At 41.4% G+C, this 26433-nt stretch overlaps 1 protein-coding gene across 4 annotated transcripts in view; it reads right to left on the reverse strand.

Moving 5' to 3' along the window:
• The window catches only part of strbp (spermatid perinuclear RNA binding protein), a 74651-nt gene that overhangs the window by 39243 nt on the left and 8975 nt on the right, over window positions 1–26433 (reverse strand). For all 4 annotated transcript variants that reach the window (XM_053410723.1, XM_053410725.1, XM_053410724.1 and 1 more), the window contains exon 2: window positions 13078–13181. The gene's annotated coding sequence lies outside the window, so the exon portion shown is untranslated. The remainder of the gene's footprint in view (window positions 1–13077; window positions 13182–26433) is intronic.

The raw sequence follows: 26433 nt of genomic DNA on the forward strand, positions 1-26433 counted from the left end.
AGAAATTCAAAATAAAATAATCATTGTGGTGTAAAAGAAGCAAACACAGTAGCAGTAACCAGGGTGTGAAAGCGGCCAGAATACCAAGAGCTGGATTATTATGCTTCGTCCACCAAGAAGTCTAAAGTCAAGAAAAAAAGAGAGCCAAAGAGGAAGAGACACTTCAGAGGGAACCATTGTAGTTAAACTGTCCCCCTTCAGGTATCAGGTCCGGAGGCTGGACACTCTGACCCTCCCTTTCTTGTGCCTGTGTGGAGACCATTTATCAAGATGTGAAGAAAAGATACAGGGGTCGGTCAAACGGCAGGACTGTGGAGGCTGCAGTCATCATGCCCTGCAGACACACGGATATACCTGCTTGTTCACTCGTTAAATGACATCTTGTAGTTCGTAATTAAAAGAAGAAGAAAAAACTGTCGAATGCTGTGAAGTTGAGCTCCCAAATAAATTGAAATAGCAATGGTGAGATCACCACTTACAACCTGCTGCTGATGAGATTTGAACAACCTATCCTCAGGATTATGGAGCCACCCACAAAAGCTATTAACAAGCAAAAAGGATGCAAAGAAGATCTAGTGAGAGGCCACTTCAATAGAAATATAGGGGAAGATAAAAGGCTGTATTCCTGGAACGCATATCTCGAGAACCGCTAAAGGTGACCTCTGCTCTGTAGCAGCATCTACCAGGTCCATGCTCACAATGAAGGCATGACATCTGACCCTATAGTTCAGGGTTCTCTGCAAACTAATTTGAATTTCTCCGGACTTTAAATGCACTGGTGAACAGCTCTTTGTGTGGTTGTAGAGGCACAGCTCCTGAATCCTGCAGCCAGTCTTACTGCAGGTCACAGTTTCAGCTTCAACCATCATTACCAAAGCAAACAGCCTATTCCAAACAGCCTCAACACTAGAGTTCTTAATTTTGCATCTCCACAAATGCAACATGCACACAAGAGCTGTCATAAAATATTTAAGACAAATAACTCAAAGGTATCAGACACTGATGCCACTGATATGTCACTCATCCTTTACCACACAGCCCATAGTTAAGATACGATCAGGAGGAAAATATCGTGCCGGAGATATTACCTGCATTATGTCTCATTAATGCAGGACTATGCAGCAGGCGAGACACATGCTGATGCATTTGTTAGAACAAAGGACACCAGGGAAATGGTGTCAGGCGTGTCAGCATGACCATAATGGTGCAGTCGTGTGTTGTCGTTCCTCATTTCCTTCTTCCTGGCCACATCTCTCAAGGAGGTTTATTTTATACAATGTAGAGAATGTAGAGAATGTAAGAAATTCATTAGAAGCTACAAAAAGCTCATATCCCATTTCTCTTTCTCCAGTTATGTTTTTCCCGGACATGTTTGTTTTCTCTTCCCGTTCCTCCACAGCAATACTAATATTGAGCACTTGGCAAGGAGAGTGCTTAAATAGTGTGACAACATTGCTGATGACCTCCTCCGACGAGGTTATGTTTTCATTGCTGTCTGTCTGGTGGATTTTCTTGAAACTTGCTGGAAGGGTTGAGTGTGAGCCAAGGAAGAACCCAATATATTTTGGAGCAGATTCGATTTATCGGGCAGCTCCAGTAATTGGTTTTCACATTCTTCAACATTGCTTGAATTTTGTGAACTTCTCAGACATGTGTTGAGTGCTAATATCTGAAAAGCTGAAATCTGGGGCAAATCTAATTAATGATGCAAATACGCAATACGTGTATATGTTATCCAAAGTGATAAAATGGCCAATGAGCCTATGTGGAGATTGTGCACTCCTCTATTTGCAATCTGAAAACACTGTGAGGAATAAACTCATTGATGCATTAGGTGTTCATTTAAAACTACAGCTTGTGATTCCAGCTCCAGTTGTTCTCTGCTGCTGGTTTTCATCCCAGGGAGTTTTACAACCCGGGATTCAGGGGGAATGCAATTTAGACTCTAATAGAACAGGGAACAAAAAAAGAATGAGAGAGCAACTTATCACTCTAATGAAATATATGTATCCTTTCCAAGCCACGTCACTTCCATTTAGTCACCTCCAAGAGTTGACTCCGTATCAGGCAGACTTGAAAATATATTCATTGAATGTAATGCATTAACCTCTCTGTTAGCTTGGGAGCTTATATCAGACATAGTTGTATATTCAATACATTCATCCTGTCATGGTTTGAGCAGTGGCAGCAAAGCGTTTTGAAACATTTATCCATGAGTGTGTTATTTAATTGATATTTTCAGCAACAGAGAGAAACAATTTTAACTGTGGACCACAACTCAACAGGAAAGAGATCTTTTGGACCCGACTATATATTCTGAGGAATGAATTAAAATATAGATGGACGGATCTGGGTCGGCCGTGGCCTTTCCTTGTGATGATTTTTCTCTAGCCTCCTCCCACAGTCCAGGTTAGGTTGATTGGTGACTCCAAATTGCCTGTATAGGTGTGGGTGGTTGTTTGCCACCATATGTCAGCCCTGTGATAGACTGGCGGCCTGTCCAGGGTGTAGCCCTCCACACGCCCAATGTCAGCTAAGATTGGCTCCAGCCGCCGCGCCCCCCCCATGACCCTGAGAGGAGAGGCGGTATAGATAATGGATAAATGGATGGATGGACAGATCTGTTTCATGAATAAGTGAACACGTTTCTTCTCAGCATCACAGTCGACACACACCGACTCTACCGAACACACACGCACGAAAGCAATTACTTCTCCTTCTGACTCTCCCGCTGATTTCCCCCCTGATCTTAACTTGTGCACCTGGTCTGTTCCAATCTATCTTAGCTCTCTCAGCTCTCTTATGTTTTCCTGCTGTTATTAACTCCTTGCCCAGTCTCCAATTCTCAGTCTTTCTGGAATCACACTTTGTCTTTCACCTTCAATTTTGTTTTCTCATCTTTATTGTGATTGTTTATTGGTTCTTTTGCCGACAGAAGTCCCTTAAGGATTTTATTTTATTTACAGATTCTTTTGAAAAAGTCCACACGAATTAATAAATAAAACTTTATACTAGCAAATGCTATTTGCCATTTTCTTGTTCAAAACATAGCTTGGTGCTTGTGTTGTTAATCCTCTATCTATTGCCCTTCTGCTGCGATGAATGAAACACCACAGATCCACTTCTGTTACAATAACAAGGGTCTCCTAGCTACAGGGATCATATTTTCCATTCACTGCCGTGAAGGTGATGATGCTATTGTTTTCTGGGTGTATAAATGCATCCTTGATACTGTAATGTGTATAATTACCTCAGTTACAAAAAATATAACATTGCAACTGCTGCTTGTGAAGGATGAAGTCGATTCTGTGATACTTATAGTTTATATCCCTCTAATGCAGAGGCGAGGAAGATTTTACCTGTCAAGGACAATTACAATAATAGAACATCCTTGAAAGGCCATGCTAAATTATAGACTGCTGTTAGGGCTACTCTTTGGTGAGATGTCTGATGTCAGATGGTTGTGATGATGATAACGCTGAACATTCATACAACTATCTAATTCAAGTGCAGCTCATTCTTACATTGCACTCATGATTCCTATCAATGACCAAACCTAATTTAACAGCATCATCTAACAAGTAAGACATTAAATTCTCCAGTTTTAACTGTAAACGCTTAATAACCTTTAAGGATGTAGCAGCAACGTTTGACCTCATCTCCATTACCTGAGTGCCCATATAATCTGTTTAACAAGAGACTCATCATAATGTCTCACTTTTCTTCATTCTGGAAAGGGTATTTTAGCTTTTATCATCCTCGCGGCCAGAGTAATATTGACCAATGGAAATGATCACATCCCTCTCCTACCCACTAAAAAAAGAGACATCCTCTATTCTCTTAGATTAGAAAAATAAACGAACTTCCTTTTCTGGGTTCCTCCGATAAATTTGAGGGAAATTAAATATGATACATTTCTCATTACAGATTGACTGTCGTCGGGAGGGATGTCGACATTGTGTTAGTTTCGGGTCACATGCTACTGCACAGATTGTACAGAATCTATCACAGAAACTCTTTACTATTTTCTCATTTTTTATTCGTATTTAGTAATTTCATTTTTTCAGTCTTGACAGGCATGTCATTTTTTTGCCTTTCCATTTTCCATGTTGTGAACGCATGATTCTATATTGTTGCATTACAGAAAACAAAGCCTTCTCCTACAAGAAGTGGGTCAGTCCACTACAACACAAAGTGACTGATGCAAAGGACAAATGCAGCTCCCTAGGTAACAAAAATGAAGATGAATTATAATGCCTTTGGTTTATTGATTGAATTTGGAATTTCAATCTATATTAACAGCAGAACAAGTTTAGATCAAGTCTTATTGAACAAGGTCATTGACGTGTATAACTGATGAGCTTCCTACAGATACTATCCTCAATTTGGTCTCTCTAATCTTTTGAAAGGTTTAAAGGTTTATCTGTCCCCCTGTAATTAAATATAACCCTATTGTAGGCATTATCAGTGTGTATTCACTTAAAGAGGCTTTGTTGCCCTGCGTATGTTTTAAGCTACCACGCTGTCCATCTGTCTTTATCGGGCCCAGTAGTAGCCAGAGGGAGGTCAAGGTAGAGAGTATTGATGAGATGGCAGAAAAGCAGAGAAAATGCTGATGTTGTCTCTTGGAGGGAAATAGAGAACATTGACATGGGAGTGTAACTCCCCCCGGTCGATTATTAAAATGGAGAAAGCTGTATGTGTATGCATTTTCTGCTGACGGTGGGTCAGACTGGAGGGACGTGGGTCACAGGCTAACAAGGATAAATGCATGTGTTCAATGACTGAGAGTGCACATCTATCTATATATCTATCTACCTATCTATCTAGCATTGGTCTTTTCAGTTACACCTGTCATCTCCACGGGTTACTTTATTTCAACTGAAAACTTGACTTCTGTACACACAGTTTGCGTCACTATGCCAGCATGCTCTTACTGTGTGTGTGTGTGTGTGTGTGTGTGTGTGTGTGTGTGTGTGTGTGTGTGTGTGTGTGTGTGTGTGTGTGTGTGTGTGTGTGTGTGTGTGTGTGTGTGTGTGTATTGCTAGCCTCCTGCTGTGCTGATTTCCACAGGAACAGATGGTCCAGCCCGGGCTCTGTCGAGGCTCCACAGTCTGCGGAGGACTTGTGAATGCGCATATAGTGTGTGCACATCCTGCTGGTTTCCTCTGCCTCTATATTACAAATTACTACGCACGCACGCAGGAATGCTCAGCAGCCCCCACTGATGTTGATTGTTGCAGTGTAAGTGATATCCTTGTGGTCTTTGGCCTATTTGACGGTTCCATTGACACTTAGAGTCTTAATCCTGCTTAAAGGCTCTTCACTGCTAAGCTCAAGTTTGCAAACATACTCGGCTGTGACTGCCCCACCTCTTTTACGTGTGTGTGTGTGTGTGTGTGTGTGTATGTGTGTGTGTGTGAGTGTCTGAGCAGGTTCTTCTATCTGTAATGTTACTAGTAAATAGTATAGATATATATTCACAAAAATACCACCACACAGCATGCATGGTCATATTCTATGAGTATGAAATTCAGTTATTGTGCTTCTTAAACCACTAACAACTATATTAAAGGTTAAATATCTATATGGTCCAATATATCAGTAGTTTTCAATGTGGGGTAAGTGACTGGATCTGATATGTAAGTAAACACAAAGAGAAAAGAAGAGACGAGAGCTATGTCCCAATTCAGGAGCCGCCTCTTTCAGAGAGTTAGCACTTAGGGATCGACTAGGCTGTCCCATTTCGAAGACTCCTCCAAATGCAACAGACAAATGCATTCTTTTACCACCAAGCAACAAAGGCTCCAACGGGAGACGGCAATTGACAAGACATCCGATATTAACTTTTAAGCATAAGTATTGTGGTTCAACTCAACTGAACAGCTGACAGTACTCAGCTGGGCACAGCTAAAAAAAACAATGGGCAATAAAACTCTCATAATGTCCAACTGCAGCTCTGCTGCAGGACAACAGCAGGAAGAGAAGGAAATCCTCCGTAGACCAAACCGTTTAAATTTCCTTTCAGCCTTTGTGGTCGACCTTTATTGCCAATTGATAAATCATACAGCAACCTGTTATTGGGCAGTGATATCTGCTTGGTCAGTTATTTGAAAGGTGATTTTTATCACTTCGGATAATTTAAAAGTCAAAGCCAAAAAAATAAAAATAAACATGAGCTCTTAACAGGTCTCTCATAAATTGAGGCCACAGTTTGTTGTCATTAGAATTACATTGAAACCTTCCAAATTATGAAGCATGTTGCGAGTTGTGAGGTCATGAGGACAGCCAGGCCCGTCCAGATGTGCACTAATTCCCTAATGCGCTTCTACTCTACCACACACCAAAAGGCACACAGGCGTAGTACGAGTTGGTATTCCAGTGATATGTCCCTCTCTGTCAATTTTCATTAATAAAACCAGCAGTACGGTGGGTGGTTCCAGATTAGCAGATTACCAAAATACATTACAAAACCCAAATTACACCGTAGGATCAAGTGTTTTTAAGAAATTGGTTTCGCAGAATGTTATATAATCTTACGTTGGGAGCTTCAGTAACCAGCGACATGGGAGAGTGTGTCCTGTCATTCTGCATCTTCCCGTTTTTCTAGTTTTCACTCTCTCTAGCTGTTGCCTTCCTCTCTGCTTCCTGGTTCTCTATTCAGACAGCAGAGGGAAATCTCCAGAATACAGATTACATTCACCTCTTCAACTTAAAAGACTGAATTCATTGCAAGAAAGGTGATTTTTCCGTCCTCAACTTTTGTTTGCAATAGCTCACAGATAACCGTTCCAGATGCATTCCTAAGTTAACACAAACAGAGTTGTCTGTTGTGCACTTTGATGCACAGATAGACGTGGTTTGCGTGAAACCTGTCTGTGGTATTCACAAACTGTAAACCTGCCTTTTCTCCCCCACCCCCCTACACGCCTCCATCGACAGTGCTTCAGCAGGAGCCGATCAGTGACTCCATTCATTCCCGGTCAATTTGGGCAGAGTGCTCGACGTGGCCGTTTCATTGCGCACTTCCTCTCCCCCCTGTCTCTGTGACTCGGGGGAGATGACAGATCGGGCCGAAAGGGAGAAAGGAAGGAACAGGAGGAGAGAGAGGAGAGGAAAGGCGGGGTGGACGGTCGTGTATCGGGGGAGAGAGAAGGAGGAAAAGCAGTTGGCAGATTTGAAGGGTATAAGAAAGAGAACAAGTAGAAATGAGCACAAAGAGGGAGACAGGAAAGGTTTACAGTTAGTGCTGCACGGTCCATTCACACTAAAAGACTATTCCATTATCCTGTTGTGAAAAATGCTACGACACCCCATTTCACCAGTATCTGTACAGTGTTTTAATGAGAGCCATAATTCCTATGAGTGTGTGTGTCTGTGTATGTGTGTGTGTGTGTGTGTGTGTCTGTGTGTGTGTGTGTGTGTGTGTGAGTGTGCAGCTCTCTGCCTCAACCTCTACTTTCTGCAGGCATAATGGGTGTGCCATTTGCTTTAATGGTGACAACCAGTTGAGGTGTATGGATGCTAATAAAAGTGCTCTTGTCGACTGTCCGCTGCTTGTCCACAAGAGCAGAGCACAGCATTATTTCTCTCACAAAGCTGAGAGCCTAGTGCACTGAAGTAGACCGACCGCTAATGATTCAATAGCCCTCCATTGCAGAGGTGCGCACATCTTCTAGTTTTCGAAAAATTATATTTCATCACGGCAAATAATGTCCATGTTCTGTCATCTAATAGGCGATTACTTTTCCTGATGTTTTAGGTTTTGCCGTGGTGTCGTTTGATTTCCCGTTTTTTAAATATTTATGCAGGTATCGTATCAAAGCCTGAGATGATTTACAGTATTTGGGGAAGAGGAAGACACAAGTGTAATATTTTATGTTTGTGTGGGGGTGGAGGATAAAATAGATTAGAAGAACAATGGAGTCTCAATGTAAGATATGCACGGTCAATAAGAGGGAGAGAGGATGGTGAAACAATGAGGAATATAAACCAGTGGACGAAAAAGCTAAAGACAATGGGGAGCGGTTAGGGACCAAAAAGGATGAAGGGGGAAAGGGAGGAAAGGGAAATGGAGGAAGGAAGGAGGGGGAGGCACAGGGATGAAAGAAGAAGGGTGTTAGGGGGATAAAGGAAGCAGATGAAGGGATGAAGAGATGTAGTGAAGGAATACAAGAAGAGCCTGATAGACTTAGGTCTTTCATTACAGTTGTCCTTTTCACACTTCACACATTAATAATTAACAATTAAATTATTATGAGTTCACAAAATTGAATTCCCCATTTCCAGTTTGTCTTCCAGACTGTGTCTCCCCCCGGCTACCTCCATTAAAAACACAGATTAAGCGAAAAAGGAAAAGTCCCTCTTATTTTTTTACCTGAGCTTTGCTATACTGCACGTCTTTTTCAGATAGGAAGCTGGAGTTATGAGAGAAATGCAAAGAAACTTATCAAAAGGAACATGAACATTTATTCAGTATCGACCAGGATGGAAAATGTATTGCTTATCAGAGGAAGAATATCTGCCCAGAAACAAATTAAGTAACGATTATGTTAGTCCATGTCAAAAGTATTGGTTAGGTTTAGACAAAGGTTTTGGTTCGGGTTAAAATATGGATTTTGCTGAATTTGGGATGATTAGGGAGAAAATTACCACTTTATTACAGGTCTGGTGTGAAGGATTTTTCTGTGAGCAGAAAATCGATATTCATAATTATGATTTTATCAATGTATAATCACATGAAAATAAGAATAACTGTATTTGTGTTATCTTATCATTCAGCTCTTCATATCTGTATTAGCAGCAGATCCTCTTCCTCAGGGGACCACTATGTTGCACCGCCATGATTCAGTGGTCGCCCAGAATGAACTAAACACACCGGCACTAGAGAGGGGCTTTCACGTTTTATGTTACCTGAGGGCCACTGTGGGTTCTTCTACACGCTTGGAAAGGGAGGGTAAGTCTGTGTTACTCAGCTGGTTGCAATATGAAACCTCAAACTACACCGTGGAGAGTTGATGGTAGAAAAATAAACCTTTAGTTAAGGGTATGGAACAATCACGGCCATGCTTTAGGAGAAAATCCATCTCTTCTCTATGTGGATTTTGTTGCCCTGTGACAACATCACCTGTATTCCTCCTTCGCTGCAGACGTATTTACCGTTTTTTCTGAAATATATTTTGTTGTGTGTTTATTTGCTGAAACCGATAATGTTGTACCTAAATACCAAATACACACTAAAAGTAAAGTTAGACAATTGAAGCCCCTCTGAAGGTCTGACTCAGTGAGGTGCAGTTTTTAACATTAAAAGGATTTTTTTAAACAACAACTTCTTCTGTATTCTGTGTCCTCACATCATCCTCTTTTTAATTCTCTCTTCGTCACCATCAGCCTTTTGGTGAAAGTGTTTACTGCAATGGCCAAAGGTTCCACTGTCGCACTGTTAGTCACTAACAAGCAGGAAGACGAGCAAAAAGCAAAACGGTAGAAAACAGGAAAGAGAGAGAGAGAGAGAGAGAGAGAGAGAGAGAGAGAGCGAGAGAGAGAGAGAGAGAGAGAGAGAATTTCTTCCTCCGCTGTGTCCCGAGTGCCTCTCTCTAATTAGGTCACTTCTTTTAATCAGTACTGGAAAACAAAGGAACCAAAACGGCATCATCTCAACCTCCCGGCCTCATTTTGATGTGTTTGTGTTTGCACGTGAGCAAAGCACGAGACTGAAACCAGGCAGGAGACAATGGAGGGAAAAGAAAGCGAACAGAGATAAAAGAGATTCAGCCTCAACTTTTCCCCTTGGGATCGGTCGCCATGGCTACGGAAGCATTCTCAGCCGAATGAGGGACAAACACGAGGACGAGTGAGAGAGACACACACATAGAGAGAGAGAGAAACACACACACAGAGAGAGAGAAAGATGGCGGCGTTGAGATACTGTTATGAAGTATGTTAATTTAGATATATGGATTTTGATGTTTGAAGATTAAACAGCACTTCAGGAATTTAAATTATGCAGATTACAAAATAATAGCATATAAATGCATGGTATAATTTCAATCTGTCGTATAAAATGTTTATTTAAGATGCAAGTACACAAACACGGCTGCGGGACACAAACACTTCTAACTCGCAAACCGCAGGACACTTGATCCCCACCAGAAAAGGTAAGGTGACGTCAGGTGGCAGGAAAAAAACAAGGGACCCAATACGCACTCCATGAACTCTGATGGGAAACAGAAACCAGCGAGAACAAACAGCAATCGAGAGACTATAACATCTCCTCTTACAAGCAGACAATCAGACGCCATCTATATTTCAAAAGCTACGGAAAACTGCGACAATGGGCTGTCATGATCCAAGATTAGTTGAGGGCACCGTTAATGAGGAGGAGGGCACAGGGCGATCATGTTTCCATGCTGGCAGCCTGAAGACAGTATCACCTGAAGGCAATTTGTCCAAACTTGGTAACAAGCCCAGAGTAAGAGTAACTGTACTTACATATTAAAATCATGTTTTGTCAAACACTTCAATCAAACAGAAGAACGGCCCTCTTATGAAACCACATTTATATTTGGATCTGCAGCAAATTGCACACACTCATAAATATCAGTTTCCCTAAACTTTCCTCTTTTTTTTTGTATTAAGATCCATGAACTATGGCCTGGTAAATGTAAAAAACACATCTTTTCTCACAATTTGATCGGGATCTGCACAAACACAGATGTAAACATAACATCCTTGGTGGATGTATAACTAAAACACTTTCTTTGTATATCCTATAAACCATCTGATTGGCTCTATACTGTGCCCTTGCTTAAATATAATATATATTACCTGTATCAGCAGTTTGTGGATGATTTATTATATATTTCTGAAAACAGCAAGTGGGAAAAAGTTGTGCTCAACACAGGAAACGACTGTTTCAATTTTTCTCTGCAATAGATTTGTCAATATTTGCATAATGCACGGCCAATGTTACTGCCAATGAATTATTTATGGGGACTAAAGGAACAGTCTCGTTAGCCATGGACGTACTGTGTGTGTGTGTGTGTGTGTGTGTGTGTGTGTGTGTGTGTGTGTGTGTGTGTGTGTGTGTGTGTGTGTGTGTGTGTGTGTGTGTGTGTGTGTGTGTATTTGGGGAGGGTTGAGTGAGTGTCAGGGAGACAGTGTGCGAGCGACGGAGACAGAGAGTGATGCGCTCGGCTGCGCTCACCGACAAAGTCACTGCCTTCTCAAGGACACTGCGGCTACGGGGCAGGAGAGAGAGAAGGTATGACACATGGGAAGGAAACACAAAAGTGAGACACAACAAAATAAATACATTTAGAGTCAGCGGAGGCCGAGTGAGATGAAGAAATGAGCAGAGAAAACTGTGGAGAAGGCAGCGGATGAAGTAGGAAGGTCCCCGGGGATAGGATGGACATGGATCATCTTCACTGTGTGAGCATGTGTGTGTGTGTGTGTGTGTGTGTGTGTGTGTGTGTGTGTGTGTGTGTGTGTGTGTGTGTGTGTGTGCACTAGTCAGTTTCAGTATTCACATATTTACATATTTGCTTGATTTTAGAAATATATTACATTTTCCACAATATGAAAAACTGGAGAGCAGCAGATCTGTACACTTTATAGGTTGGAACCAGCTCACGTGGGGTTAATTATTTAGTAAATGATCTCAGTGATCTATATACGAGATTGAAACTATGTATTATTGCTGGTATGGATTTCCTGTGGTTAATCTACTAATCCTTTCAGCAGCACTAATTCAAACTAAACTGTCTTAACACCAGCAAACCGACCACCACAGCCACAGCAGCTTTTCTGCCCCGTTCAGTCTCATTCACTCAAACCTCTGCAGCAATCAATTTTCTACACATAAACACACACATAAACACACACTCAGACCCCAAAATGCTCCCACTGAGATGATAGTGGGGAAGGCCACTGGGTGAATTGCATAAAAGCTACTTTACATACATAAGTAGGCAGCTTATCATCCCAGTGAGCGGACTGCTACCACCAGGACCACAGGCCCTAACCAACTGTGAACCGAAGATGTGTTTAACCTGAAAGCATCCTCAGCGTGCAGAGGTAATACTCGAGACCAGCGCACAAGATGAACGTGGGGCTTGTGTTTATTCAGATACTTAGAGAATAGGTGAGCAGATGTAACAGGCTGTAAGAGTTGGAGTAGTAGCATGAGATGTGCAAACAGAGAGAGATAGAAGATTCAAATTTGCACAAACATGTGAGCGAGGGCCATCTGTTATTACCTCTGTCCCAGCCTGTTGATTTTTCTCTCGATTTCTGTTTGTTTGTTTGTTTGTTGATTTTTCCGCAGGATTACACAAAAACTACTGAATGAATTTCCAACATGGGACGGGGCAATGGCCAAGAAAGAACTCATTAACATTTGGTGCACATCCATTGTGAGATTGTTTTGTTTTTTTTGTGACATTTTGGCCATTTTCCCAGAGTGAGTTGTTTCGGGCAGATTTCCATCAGCTAACAACATCTCCCATGACCCCACGCTGCTTCAAGACGTCATCAAACTAGGTATTTTGTTGTCGTTTTGATTGAGAGATCCTTAGCGGTGGAAGAAACATAATGTACGTTTAATTGTATTCAAGGTGACTCTTCTGCCTTGGCGGAGGAAATCTACTGAATGCTATTCTAGTTTTACATGTGGCCCCCTATACCAGGCTTGTGCCAACATGTGGAATTTGAAAGTATGTTGTTTCCATTTGGGAAAAAACGGCAAATCTGTGATGGCAATCTTACTGCTCAGTAAGTAGATACTGCTCTCGACAATGTCCTCCTCTCCCATCCTTCACTCTCAAAGAGCGCATACACAAGAGCCTGCACACACAAACTCTCAGTATCGGGCTCAGCAGGGGTGAGTGTGCACCAACCTTTTTCCCAATACAGCGCTGCTCTTGTTTTCTGGCTGACCGGGCAGCACTGTAAACAATGAGCCAGCAAGCCCGGCAGCAACTCGCCACAGACGGAGCGAGACCCAGCGCCAGATATAGTGTACAAAGATATATAGATAGAGAGATAAGAATGGAATCCGTTATTCATTTCACTCACCTCCCTCTGTCCTCCTATCTCTTTATCGGCCCACTTCTTTTTTTCAGCGTCTCTCAGCCAGTCTGTCTGGAGTCACTGTGTCAGAGCGGGACAAGCCTCAGTACCTGAGAACACACAAGGTCAAAGGTCAGGCGAACATCAGAGTGACGGCACTTAAGGATCATGTTCAGGGTGACCTAAGTCAAGACAGGCTCCAATTAAAGATATGTGTGTTTACTTAAATAGTAATGTAACCATCATGCAGCCACACTAAGTCAGACAAGGGTGTACAAGCACACAATCCACTGATGTCTGTAAGAAAACAGGCGAAAGACAGAGAGCTGCAGAAAATACAAAAGGAAAAAAAAACTCCATTACGCACCCTGTCGAGTGCATCTTTAATCTCCGTGTGATAACAGTAATCATTTCTCAATAAAGAATGACTGATTCACTTCCACACGAGACAGAACCTCACTGGGAAAGAAAAGGAAATAACCTGAAGACAACCACTGTGGCTCTGTCCCTGCACATCTTCATTCACCTTACATGCAGCGTGCAGAGAGAAAATACAAAATCATTTTGTTATTTTTTTATGCCTCTCAATTTAACACTGAATATTTCCGAAGTTAGCAATTACCTTGACTGCTGATATTTCCCGCACATAACCTTATTTCTAAAGCTTTTATAATACAGTGCTGACCCAGGAAATAAACATTGATCAATCATTTTGATTTGACCTTCAACTTTTCACCTTCAAACTACCTTGTACAAACAGATGTAGACCTCAACAACTTCTGATCTCAGATAAAACCTCCTTCACTCTCATGCTCATTAGACTGCTGCTATTTCACAACAGAACTCATACCCATACCCTTTGCCTTTGCAGGGTTTTAGCTGGATTAAGTGAGTTTAGCATGTTTGCTCTGGTTCGTTCTCCGTGTTGTTCTTGCACTCAGACTTTGAGTTGGTGGAGAAAACACAGATTTCTGTGCAGTAGCAACGGTTTTCACTTTCCATCCCCTGATTTCAGGTCAATTAATTTCCAGATTGCGATATCACATCATGTGTAAAACAAGAAATTAAGCTGGGGGCACAGTTGGGGGGCAAATTGAAACTAAAGAGCTATTGTCTGGCAGCTTTGAAACCCACTGTTTTGCATTTTACATTCTTAGCACTGGATTGGGATTTTTTGTTATAGGCCACTGTGACCTCTTCTTTCTATTCACTACAACACCTTGAGGCACCGTTAACTGAACAACCAGCTACGATCATCAAATAATTTAGCAAATTTGTATTATTGTTATTCAATAAAAACAATAGTGTTTGCAGGGCCACTCTGAGATATGAATGTATCTGCTCAGCTCAGTGCTTATGAGTTAAACGATGGCAGAAAAACCGAGTGAAGCTCTCTGAGATATATGTTACAGCTCTCTGAGATATATGTTATTACCTCCCTCACTGTGTGGAGAAGTGTGACAGTAGTTAACCTGACAAACCAGATACGGCAATCTGACGGCGGTGCACCCTCCCACAAACATGGCAAACAGTCACCCAGCCAAGTAAATCAAAACAGAACAAATGTGCCGTGTTTGCTGTGTTTTGTATGGAGAGGAGGCCGCACCTTAGATAATTGTGCATAACTTGGGAGGGTGGTGGTTGGTGTAACAGACGTAATGTAATGGTCCTTCAAGACAAACTGGTTCCTAGTTACGCTTTAACACACACGCCACAGTGCAGTACCTGCTATAAAAAGCCATTAAGTGAATATTACTCAAGATTTTCTCTTAATCAAATAATTTCTCACAGGTTTTGACAGGCAGAAGTAAGGTGTCTCAGGTAGATTTGACTTGTAAATCATACTTCACACCTCTAACAAGTGTAAATCAGAATAAAGATGGAGAAAACAGTCTCTCATTTTGTATTTCTTCTCTGCATCAAACCATGACTTTTGGTGACAAAACAATGGTCTCCAGTGACAGACACACGTGTACTCAGTGCTCATGAGAAACAGACAAATAAACCCGACAGCATTATTATTTTGTTTGCTAATCCTTCACATCTCATTTGTAAACCGCTACTGATGGTGAGGGATAAGAAGCAAACTGTCAAACAGAGGAGCAGCGGTGCAACGGAGCCTGAACACAGACTGAGCGACCTGAAGGAAACTGAGCTTCTTAGAGGCAGATTGACAGCAGCAGAGATAGTTATTCCTCAATTAGAGAAGATGATGTGAACATATGAACAACCTGGAAATCTGCAAAGACACACCAATGGCCACACACACGTTTAAAACACATCGGCTGCTCTGTCCGGTCGCTCTCCCTTTGCTTCATCGTGAAAACAGAGCGGAACTCTCTCCGTCTCCCTGAATAAAGCCAAGCACTCTGCAGCTCTGTGAGTCAGCCCACCATTAAGCTGTTCATTTCCTAACTCATTAATAGGAACATTCCCTCCCGGTGCCATTCACGACAGCGGAGCCCTTTTGAAAACATGGGATGTATTTTACTACCTCCCAGTTTCTGAGTTTTTATGTTCCTGTGAGTGCAGGTGCTTTTGTCTGCAGTGAAGGAGGCTGCTTCACCAGGCTGAGCCCTCACAGAGTGATCTGTGGGGATGTTCACATAAACCAGACAATGATAACTCAGTGGTTGAAGTGTGATCATATTACACATATATTTGATTTAAACAGGAACAACACTTTACTACAATATCCCAGTGCTGCAACATCACTATGTGCATGAGCTAGTTACACCATATGAAACACATTTAAGTAAAATATAGCAAAACAAGTGAAAACGTTCGGACCAATCAAGATGAGAAAATGTGCTTCATGGTGATCTGTTGTTGTTTAACAGGAAAATAAGTTGAAACTAAAGTGCGCGCATTTGAATTTGTCTTGTCTCTAACGAAGAGAGACTGACATGTCATTGGAAACACATTAGTTGATTCCATTGTGAAACACCAGCCTGCTCTCATAATAATATGACAGACCATTTGATTTAATTCTACATTTGCTCCTCGGTTCCATTTGTGAAATAAAATAAAAATGACAATCTCTTTGCAATATTCATAAACTCTCATAGTAATTACTACTTGATCCCTAGCCTCATTCTCAATTTTAAAATGATTACACGCAGTCTTAATCTAGATAATGTCCGTTATGATTCTTTTTCATTCCAGTGATGCTCTAGCATACATGCATGTACGCGTTCAGAAATATATAAAGCACAATTTGTGTGTGTGTGTGTGTCTATATATGTGTGTGTGTGTGTGTGTGTGTGTGTGTGTGTGTGTGTGTGTGTGTGTGTGTGTGTGTGTGTGTGTGTGTGTGTGTGCATGGATTTTCTGGCCACTGTGACTCTTAAAGTCTCTGATATTGTGGAACCATAAATGCTTGGCAGAACGATTGCAGTACATAGAAAACCACTTGGCTCGGTGGAGAAAAGCCCTCTCTTAACCTAAAAATACAGACTTTTCTACACTAGCACACACACACACAAACACACACACACACACACACACAGTGGGGGAAGCCCTGGAATTGCTTTTCTGCTTCTATATTTCCACCTTTATACGAGACAGGCTGGCTGACATGTCTCCACTTAGCCTTGGCTTTGGAATTCCAATCAGGAAACAACTAGAGGGTGGACAAGAAAACAAGGGGTGCAGCTGGATGGAGTGAGTGTGGGTGGGTGGTGGTGGTGGTGGTGGCTGCTAGTTGAGGTGACATGAGTGTGTGAATGAAAGAGAGACGGAAGGATAAAGGGAAGGTATGAATGCAAAGAGCTCTGGTTTGTTTATTTCAATCCATGTTTGCATTCCTTCTCGAGTCACAACAGGGTGCAGCAGTGAAGTGCTGGTGCGAGTCTAATGTGGAGTAAAGAAGAGAAAGAGCTTGTGTTTGCAAGAAGGAACATGGGAAGGAAGTGAGACAGGACGTGGTGGCAGAGCAAAGCTGAGCTCAGACTACAGGAGCTTATGCCGATGCATAGGATTTGAAATTGGTATGAAACAATCTGTAAACAACAAGAGAGAGACAAGACAAGCTTTTCAAATGGCAACCACAAAACAATCTACTGTGAGTGTACAGCATTACAAACTAGCCTTTTGACTGTGTCTCTACCTCTCGTTGTCTCATCCAATCTTTATTTTTCTTTTGTTATATCACAGCAAGTTGTCACACTAGTCTCCATCTTGTTTCTTTTGTTTGCACCTTCTTCCTCATGAGATCAACTCAGAGAGGGGACATGAGGAGGTGCATGTTTGAGATCAGGGAGAAGCATAACTGCAAATATTCTCCTCTGGTGCGTGATGCAGTCAGACTGAGCCCAGCTTTAAAGGTGCCAGGACATTCCCAGGTTCAGCCCGTTGTTCCTCATTCCTCTGGGTCCTGCGCTCTCCCTCCTTCCACTCCTTCCACTCAACTAGAAAAGCAATTTAAGCTTATAAAGATGCAGCCATTGCAGAGTAATTTACTGCTCATAGCATCTCTTTATTCCCAGAAGCAAGTGTTCCGAGAAGTCAAATAGCCTTTCCTTGTAAAATAAATTATAGAGTGACAAGTTAAATTTAATCATACAGTTTGAGTTGGTGTATAAATCACTTATCTTTTCTACTAGAAAAACTGAGTATAGGCTTAAGGTGATCAGGGTTTGACTCAAGGAATATTACAGAGGATTTCTGTTAAAGACACACGCACATTTAATGCTGGGTTTGAAGTAAAATCCCCAACTTCTATTGAAGCCACAAGTCCAATTAAAGATTAATAGATTTCTATGGCGGAGGAAGACAGTGTAATGCTTTTTCAGCATTGTGTCTTTCCACTATCGATCAAAATGCTACTCTCCCCTTTGTTCAGCAAAAAAACTAAAGTAAAAACGATGGCGTCTCTACTAAGCACTTTATTGTGGTGCAGTGACCTTTTGTTTTTTTTATATAATTTCCATTCGGCACAAGGACAGACAAGACTTCCTAATTCTGTTACACTTTATTAAAGCCAAGCGTTTGGGTGGAGCGCTGAGCCGGGGGTCTAATCACCGGTGATCGCAAAACACGTACACACTGTTCTGTTCTACCAAATCTCATGTGGATTCATGCACAAAGTCTGCGTAGTACAAACACACAGACACACAGACACACACACACACACACACACACACAAACAAACACAAGCAAGACCCAGTGGTTGGTTGTGCACTGGTATCTACAAAGACAGCTCTGTTTCAAACACCACTAAAGGCCCAGTCTATGTTATCCATACAGCTCTTTCAGCTGCTGCTGGTTTGTGGGCACACATGTAGGATTAGGCGTTGGTCCCTTGCACTTACAAATGAGCCAGTTTCAACACTGACCCTTTCTGCAGCAGAACACGCAAACACACATGTATACATAGGACCCTGTGGATGGTGCAGTGCCTTTGACACTAGTGCGTGAGCGTAGGAGGTAAAACTCGGATAAACACCTTTCAAACATAAAAATACACCGTTCAAAGATATTTAAAAGTGTCCTCCTATTTTGGTGCATTTCACGATATATGATATTAAAGGAATAACTTGTTTCTGGCTGACAGCAGACTGAAGCAGGACTGCACTATTTCTATTGATCACATTTTAACGACACCTGACGGGTCCCATTGCATCAGTACAAATCACTCTAAGGAAAAGGCTTGAAGGTGGTAAAATTGTAGGGGTTCTCCATTCAAGTTTAGTGTATAATCTAGAGTTTAAAATATAATTGATTATTGGACAAATAGCCATCTAACAACTGAGTATCCAGGCAAATGATTCTGGTGCAGAGATTAGGACTGAGGGTTTGAACTGACTGACTGACTAAGTCTTGCCCTAGGCTTCATACAGTAGCTCTTAACAAATTCAAGTCTTGCCCAATCACTTCCCCTCTCTCGGGCGTTGCCATAGCAACCTGCCTGCCTCCTTGTCAGTATTTCGGGAAGGGTGAGACTTCAGTGTCAGTGTGTGTATATGTGTGAGTGTGTGTGTGTGTGTGTGTGTGTGTGTGTGTGTGTGTGAGTGGTAACCCCACCAGATGGGGTCTTAACACTTCCTATCTGGCAAGCTTTCATTCACACCCTTACTGGACATCCGACTGGGGAATGTGTGAGACGGCGGAGAGGTGAGTCGTGTTGAAATTGCTTGTGATCCCCCCCACGTGTCATTTAGAACTGAAACAATGGCTAAAGAAAAATATCCTGAACTCTATATTATGAAGAGAATGAACTGTGCTCCATCATCTGTGGAGAAAAAACGAACATTTTACAACTGAATGCAAAAGAAACTGAGATCATTTCTCAGTTAGTGTAATCTTACTTAATGCTCTAAGGTGTAGGATTTAGTACTTCTCTTTGTGTTTCATCTATATATTATTCATTTAAGGTTTTAAATGAGCAATTTAAAAAAAACTTCACCTTAGACACTAGGAATCTTTAATGAGCTTTCTCTTTTTATATTTCAAGCTCTAGAGTGATAATTAAGTAATTATAGCTGTAGCCTTACTGCAAACAATATCTTGTATTTACTCTCACATCCCAGGGTGATGCACTGACTGCGTTGACTATGTGCACTGCTGTATGTTTGTGTGTCATTGTGTTGAATTGTTCTAGCATAGTTTTTATTTTATATTACTCTCTTCTGTTCTTTCTTACCTGTATTTATTCTGCACCTGTGCATCCTAGGATATTGTCTGCTTTGTCTTCTCCTACTTCTATTACAGGGTAGAAAAGTCCAGGATAGACTGAAATGGAATCGGTATTGTGTGTGTGTGTGTGTGTGTGTGTGTGTGTGTGTGTGTGTGTGTGTGTGTGTGTGTGTGTGTGTGTGTGTGTGTGTGTGTTTGCTCTGACGTAGATGACAAGAATGATAGAAACACTTGAGGATCAACATCTCACTAAAACTCTCACCATCTGCCCGCCAGCGGACAAATATAAACACAGTCCCCTCTTACTCTGCTATTTCTTTATCTCCCTGCATCGCTCCACTTTTCTCCCTGTTCTCGCTCTCTGCAGCCCTGCCATCCATCATCATTAGGAAGAGAATCGATGACCTGTCTACACCTGCAACCACTCTCTGTCCCTTTACTCTCTGGGGAGGAGAGGGGGGAAAGGAGGGCAGGGCAGAGGAGAGGAGAGCAAAGGAGAGAAGAGGGGAGGAGAGGAAAGGAAAGGGGAGCAGAGCAGAGGAGAGTATAGGAGAGTGTGGGAGAGGGGAGGTTTACAAGTTGTGGAAAAAATATGTTCGTTCCATTTATTTAAGTAATAAAAATGTAATATAAGATTCTACTACTGTTCTTTATTCTGGTAGTTTCATATTTAGCGCTGATTAACCTTTGATTGCTTTCCCTGAGAATGAGTTTTTGGGAAAATCCAACTATAAACTGCTCTAAAATTATTCTCAGCCATTGTATTTATATTATTTATTATTTATTTACATACATATTATTCACCTCACAGTAAGAAGGTTCCCGGTTTGAATCCTTCCTTTCTGTGTGGAGTGTGATCTGAACGTGTTTGCATGGGGTTTCTCCGGTTTCCCCCGAAGTCCAAAGACATGCATATTGGGGTTGGATTAATGGCGACGTGTCCAGGTTGTATCCTGCCCATCGCCCAATGTCAGCTGGGTTTGGCCCCAGCTCCCCCGGCACCTCTATAAGGTTAAGTGGTATAGATGGATGGATATACTGCCCAGAAAAATTCCCACATTCACAAAAACCTTAATTTCTGAGCATCCGAAGCCGATCAATGAATTAGATACAATTTCCAGATGCCTTTTCTTGGTTATTTGTTTCAAAAATCAATAACATGCATAAATCTAATACAGCTCTATAGGAACCTCAAACATCCCATCTGAATGGACGATTTTAAGCAATGCATTTCTGTAAAGTTGGAAAACGCAGCTCTTCCATCACGACTGAGCTGCTGCACCAGCTACAGCAACGCCAAATAAAATCAAGTTCCAAATGAATGATATAATAATAACTGGGATCTTAAAATAATAGTTATTCACTGTCTGTCAAAGTACGTTTTAATGATTTGCTTTTTTTCCATTTTCCCTCCGATTTTCCTCAAATTACTGTCAGCCTGTATCCTGAACCAAGCGGAGGAGGGAGCTGATGAATCTTCACATCTACTGGAGCACCAACGATCAAAGCCTGCACAGAAACCAGGAGAAGAAGCGCAGGATAGCGAGAAGGTAAAAGGACGTGAGCAGCTAAGATGGAGGAAGAGGGGATGGATACGGAGGAGGGGAGGACGGGCAGAGGACAAAGTATTGTCTCTTGTTAATATGTAAAAATAACTCTGTTGCTGCCTGGTGGAGGAGCTAACTGGGTCAGAGAATTCCCAGAGAGCGAGAGAGAGATGGAGTAAGTGAGTAGAGGGAGACGAGAGAGAGAGGGAGAGAGGTATCACATTGATTCAGTCTGTGGAATCTGTGTGAAGCAGGAGTCAGTCTCTCTCACCTCAGGCTGTGAATGCTGGGAGGCATCTCATGTCTACGCCATGTGTCTGTTCATCCATCCATCAATCCTTCTAATGGTCCGTTCTTTCCACCCCACCCTCCCGAATATCTTCATCTCCCCCTTTCCTTTGTTTACACCCCCCTTCTTTCCTTCCTCTTGTAATAAACAAAGCCTCTGCTTCGTTGCACACACTTCCCTCTCTCTCTCTCTCTCTCTCTCTCTCTCGCTCACTGAGGTCCTCTCTTGCATTCAGCCTTGACTCTGTCACTGTAAATACACTCTTCTGAAATATGTCATTCCCAAGGTGAATACAACTCAGTGCGTAAAACATTACCAGTCAGTCTATCAGCTAAACACCATCTAATCACCCATCAATTTGACACATGTTGAATTAGAACGCCCCTCAGTCGAACACATCCCTCTGCTGAGGCCCAACCATCCCCTTAAATTCAATCAGGCTGCACCAAATTGAACACACTCATATGTCAGTTCCCTAAATGTGCCTATTTTTTTTTTTTTTTAAATCAAGATTTGTTCTTTGGGAAAAACAGTAGAAGTTTTTTTATCTAATGGTGAAGAAAGTGAAAAGGAAATTGCTGGATCCGCGCCAAAAGTGAATTGGTTCTTTCCTGACACAAACCACATCCTTCCACTAAGTTTCAAGGAAATCGTTCCAGTCGTTTTTTGTGTGATCTTGCTTAAAAAACTAATAGACAGGGGTGAAAACATAACCTCCTTAGCAGAGGTAACTAATACTACACAGATCATTTGGATCATATTTTTGGTCACATGCTCTTTGTTTACTCTTTTCTTTGGACTTATTCCCTTTTTTATTGATTCTCCATTTGTAAGTATTATCACCGTTCACCTTTTGTCTGATCATTTAGCACTTTTTTGATTTCTCTCAAAACCTTTGTCGCTTTCCTATTCCATCAAATCTATCATATCTCCGATTGTACCTGTCTGTCATATGATAGAATGATAACTACTCTGTGTTCCAGGAAACAATTGTAAGAAAAGCAATGCAGGAGCTCTTTCTAAGTTTCCCTCTTGGAGGTTTTTAATCTACAAAATGTAATCCCATAAACCACATGTTTCATGGTCTAGTGTGTTTCTGGGATTTCACTGTTGCCCCGGCCAACGCTGCAGCTATAAGACTAAACCCATAAACCATACGATTTGTGCGGGTCAGCAGTTCTGAGCAGTAATTAAAATCTTTATTGATGAAGAATGCTGTAAGCATACTAACTATTATGCTGACTAATAATCAAGCTACTGTATGTTCTGCACTAGCTGCATGTGCGTTAGCCACAGCCATACATCTGAAAGACAAATTAATACTGGAGCGCCAATGCAATGGGGAATTTCCCAGCTGTGTATTTTCTCTTGGATCGGAATAGTGAGCATGACATTATTTTGGCAAAAATAAAAGAATAATATGAAACTAGGGGTCATGCAAATAACCTTCTAGAGAAAGTCAATTTATTGCAGAATAAATATGCTGTAAGATTTACGTTTCTTTCTGGTTTTAGGTGAGCTCATACATTGAAATACACCAGGCAGAATAGGTGACAGATTATTGTGACATATTTATTGTAGGAAAATATGGCTGATCATGCAGAAAACCTTAATTGTTTTATGGATAGGGGTCAGGTGGAGTCATTAATATTTCATTACCATTAAAAATGAAATAAATTAGTTTTACCTTTGTACTTATGTTTTTTAATGCATGAAACACATCATTACAAAGTCCTCCTGACCAAACTGCAGAAATATAATTATCCATAGATTACACACTCCCCAGTATGAATTCATATACGTGACCACAACATACCAGCATGCTTTAACGTGTGTGAGAGCTAAATTTACTGAAAAATTATTCCAGGGCTTAAAATGATTAAGGACACAAGGTCTAAATGGATTAACCTGCAGGGCTGGTCCAAAATGGGCAGGGCTGTTTCTTGGCTGGCTGACTAGGGGCAACAGAAATAGCCTGAGCTGACTGTGGCATATGTAAAGCTCTGCTGCAGTCCGACGGGGCTCCATGTTTTTACATCTACAGTAAATCACCCTACACCACTCTGCGTACTGGAGCGTACATGTGATGGTGACAGGGGCGGCACCGGTTGTTGGAACATTTACATCCGTGTGGAAGAGATGAAGATAAATATCTCACAGTATTTACTTGGTTCTCTCCCGTATTTAATGGTTGCAGTGGTACACTGCAGTATTTTTAACGCAGGGCCCAAACACTAAATTTAGTGTATCCAATTGAAACATAAAACACAGTATTATCCTTGTCATCTGGGGGCCTTTAACTGCAGAAACACTGCACTACAGTGTTTCTGCAGCAGATCTTTGACAGCAAACAGCCACTCAGGCTCACTGAGAGAAAGCATTATATAGTGAGGCTTCTGTGAGCCTTCTGTGTGTTTGTGTGAAGGTAAGCGGAAAACTGAAAATTATTAGATTGTGTGTGAGCTGAGGTCATGACATTATATGGATGAGAATATCCAAAATATAAAATACAGCTATTTTTTTTAACATAAACACAAAATATACAGAAAGTGGTAAGTCTGTGTGTCTCTTTTCTTGCAATTAAATGTATCGTTAGTGTGTCCATGATCATTTTAATTCACCCATGTGTATCTACCAGGTGTTGTATGTTTCTGACAGAAAACAATGGTGTGAATTGTTCTGAATCCACTAACAATAAAAGGTTTAAAGTCCATAAGCATTAAAACAATAAAGCCATTTTACAACTGAGAAGGAGGCTAGCAGATTCAAAAGCCTTTCTCTTTAGTGAAGCTTTGCTCTCTAAAAAAACCTTGCAACACACCTGACTGAGCCCCATCCTACACTCCGTCATACAGACCTGTGTGTGAGCATTTACCTGAAAGAACTTTGCATGAGATGCAGATAAGAAAACAGCAGAGACATAATCCCCAGATAAAGTCTGACTAGAGGTAAATGTTATTCAGAAGTGCTGAAGTGACTAAATGGTTTGAAATTAGGTTTATATTACACAGGAGGGACTGTAGCTAAACCTCATGAGGAAAGGGAACATGGACGTCCTATTTATCATATTTGTAGCAACAGTTATTCTGTTTGCACCTGTGTGTGGTTTACCTAAACACAAACACAAAATACACACAACAACACAAAGCAGTAAATGCATTTCAAACTGTTGGCTGCTGCATAACTGCACTCGACATAATTCAGCTAATACAGTGGCCAACATGAAATCATGACTATAAGTTGCACTCAAAGGCGACAGTAGATCTGGCAGTGTACCAGTAGTGTGCCAGTGAAGACCAGTGAAGTGCTGACATCATCATAAAGCACACACCACAGTACAAGCTGCAGGTAGTAATACTCTTCACAAGCCAAGGTTCTTAAGTATTTGAGGAATTAAAACCTATTGAAATCTATGGAATACAAAACTTTGTCCTGCTTGTTTCCGTCATCTGTTCATCATCCCAATATGCCAGACTAAGAAAGAATTTGGTCTAAACTGGGGGCTAAAATCTTGATCTGGGAAAGAGCCGGTGAAAAAACCCCTCCTGTGTCTGTGCTGATCTCTTCTTCATGCACATTTAATTTAATTTAGAAAATAACTCGCCCCTCAACTTAGCTAGTTGTTTGGGTCGGTCCATTACACTCTGCAGTAACACGCCTTGCTCTTTGGCATCCTGTAACAGACAGGTCTCAGAGGAGATGATCCCCCCCACCCCCCCACCTGATGGGCACACAGCTCTGCCGGGGAAGGGAAGTAGCTCAGACTACCCATTTCCACACTTGGTATTTTTGCTTCTGGCCCCTGTCAATCCTGAAAGTCATGCGCTGCTTCTCTCTTTGTGGGCTGCACCCTCTGGTCACCATTCAGCTACTTATCACAAAGAGACAATAAAACCTGGCATGGATTACCAATTAGCATCGACCTGCCTCGCTGCCCCCACCTCTTCCTTATTTATCGTAAACCAGGTTGGAATTTCACCATCTCCTCAACACAAAACATCATTTGAAAGTTAAGGCTTTAATATTTAATGGTAAGTTTGTGCTGAGTTTTTGTTCTGTAGACGCTCCACTAAATCCATTTAAATTAGGAACTCAATGACATTAAAGACAACAATAGTGGGATGCAGAGGACACATCTGAAGTCTTCTGTCCCACACAGCAAAAAGTAAAAAATGTATATACATCACATTTTCCAATAAGATCCTTAATGGAGACACTTTAATAACAAAATCTCTGAGTCTATAAGAGATTTAGAAAAACAGTTGCAGGCACTGTGGGGTGGCTGGTTCACAGAAGCCCCACAACAAACCTCAAGTTACATACTGTAAATTTGAATTGAAAACATTTAATGCTTTATTCAACCTTAAGCGTAACCACATTGTTGATGAGGTACTTATTCCAGCTTGTTTCTCACCTGTATTTAGTAGCTATAAATAATCATCATTGCCACACAAGAAACAGGGACAAGAACTCACAAATGCTTACAACTACAGTTAACACCAAAACCAACCAAAATAATCATTCAATACACATGATATTTCAGATAAGGTGGAGGTTGTGGCCATAGGTAAGATTCAACTCGGCAGTTACCATGTCACATCAAAGTTGCCCTGAGAAAGACGTGTGTACTAAACTCTACACGGTGTGGAGAAAAACTGTGTGTGTGCAGCAGGGAGAGGCAGACACACAAAAGAAAAAAAGCCAATAACATACACATATACACATATTAATAACTGCCTGGCTTTAATAACAAAAAAATCTTGTTTGCCAAGCAGACAATCATTACTCACTTCTGAAGTTCAGCACCACGGAGAGCAAACATCTCTAACGAAATATAAAATACAGCAAACTTCTCTGGAGTTAAAAACCGATCTGAGCAAAACATCATTG

This window comes from Pleuronectes platessa, chromosome 19, assembly GCF_947347685.1.
Source record: "Pleuronectes platessa chromosome 19, fPlePla1.1, whole genome shotgun sequence".
NCBI lineage: Eukaryota > Metazoa > Chordata > Actinopteri > Pleuronectiformes > Pleuronectidae > Pleuronectes > Pleuronectes platessa.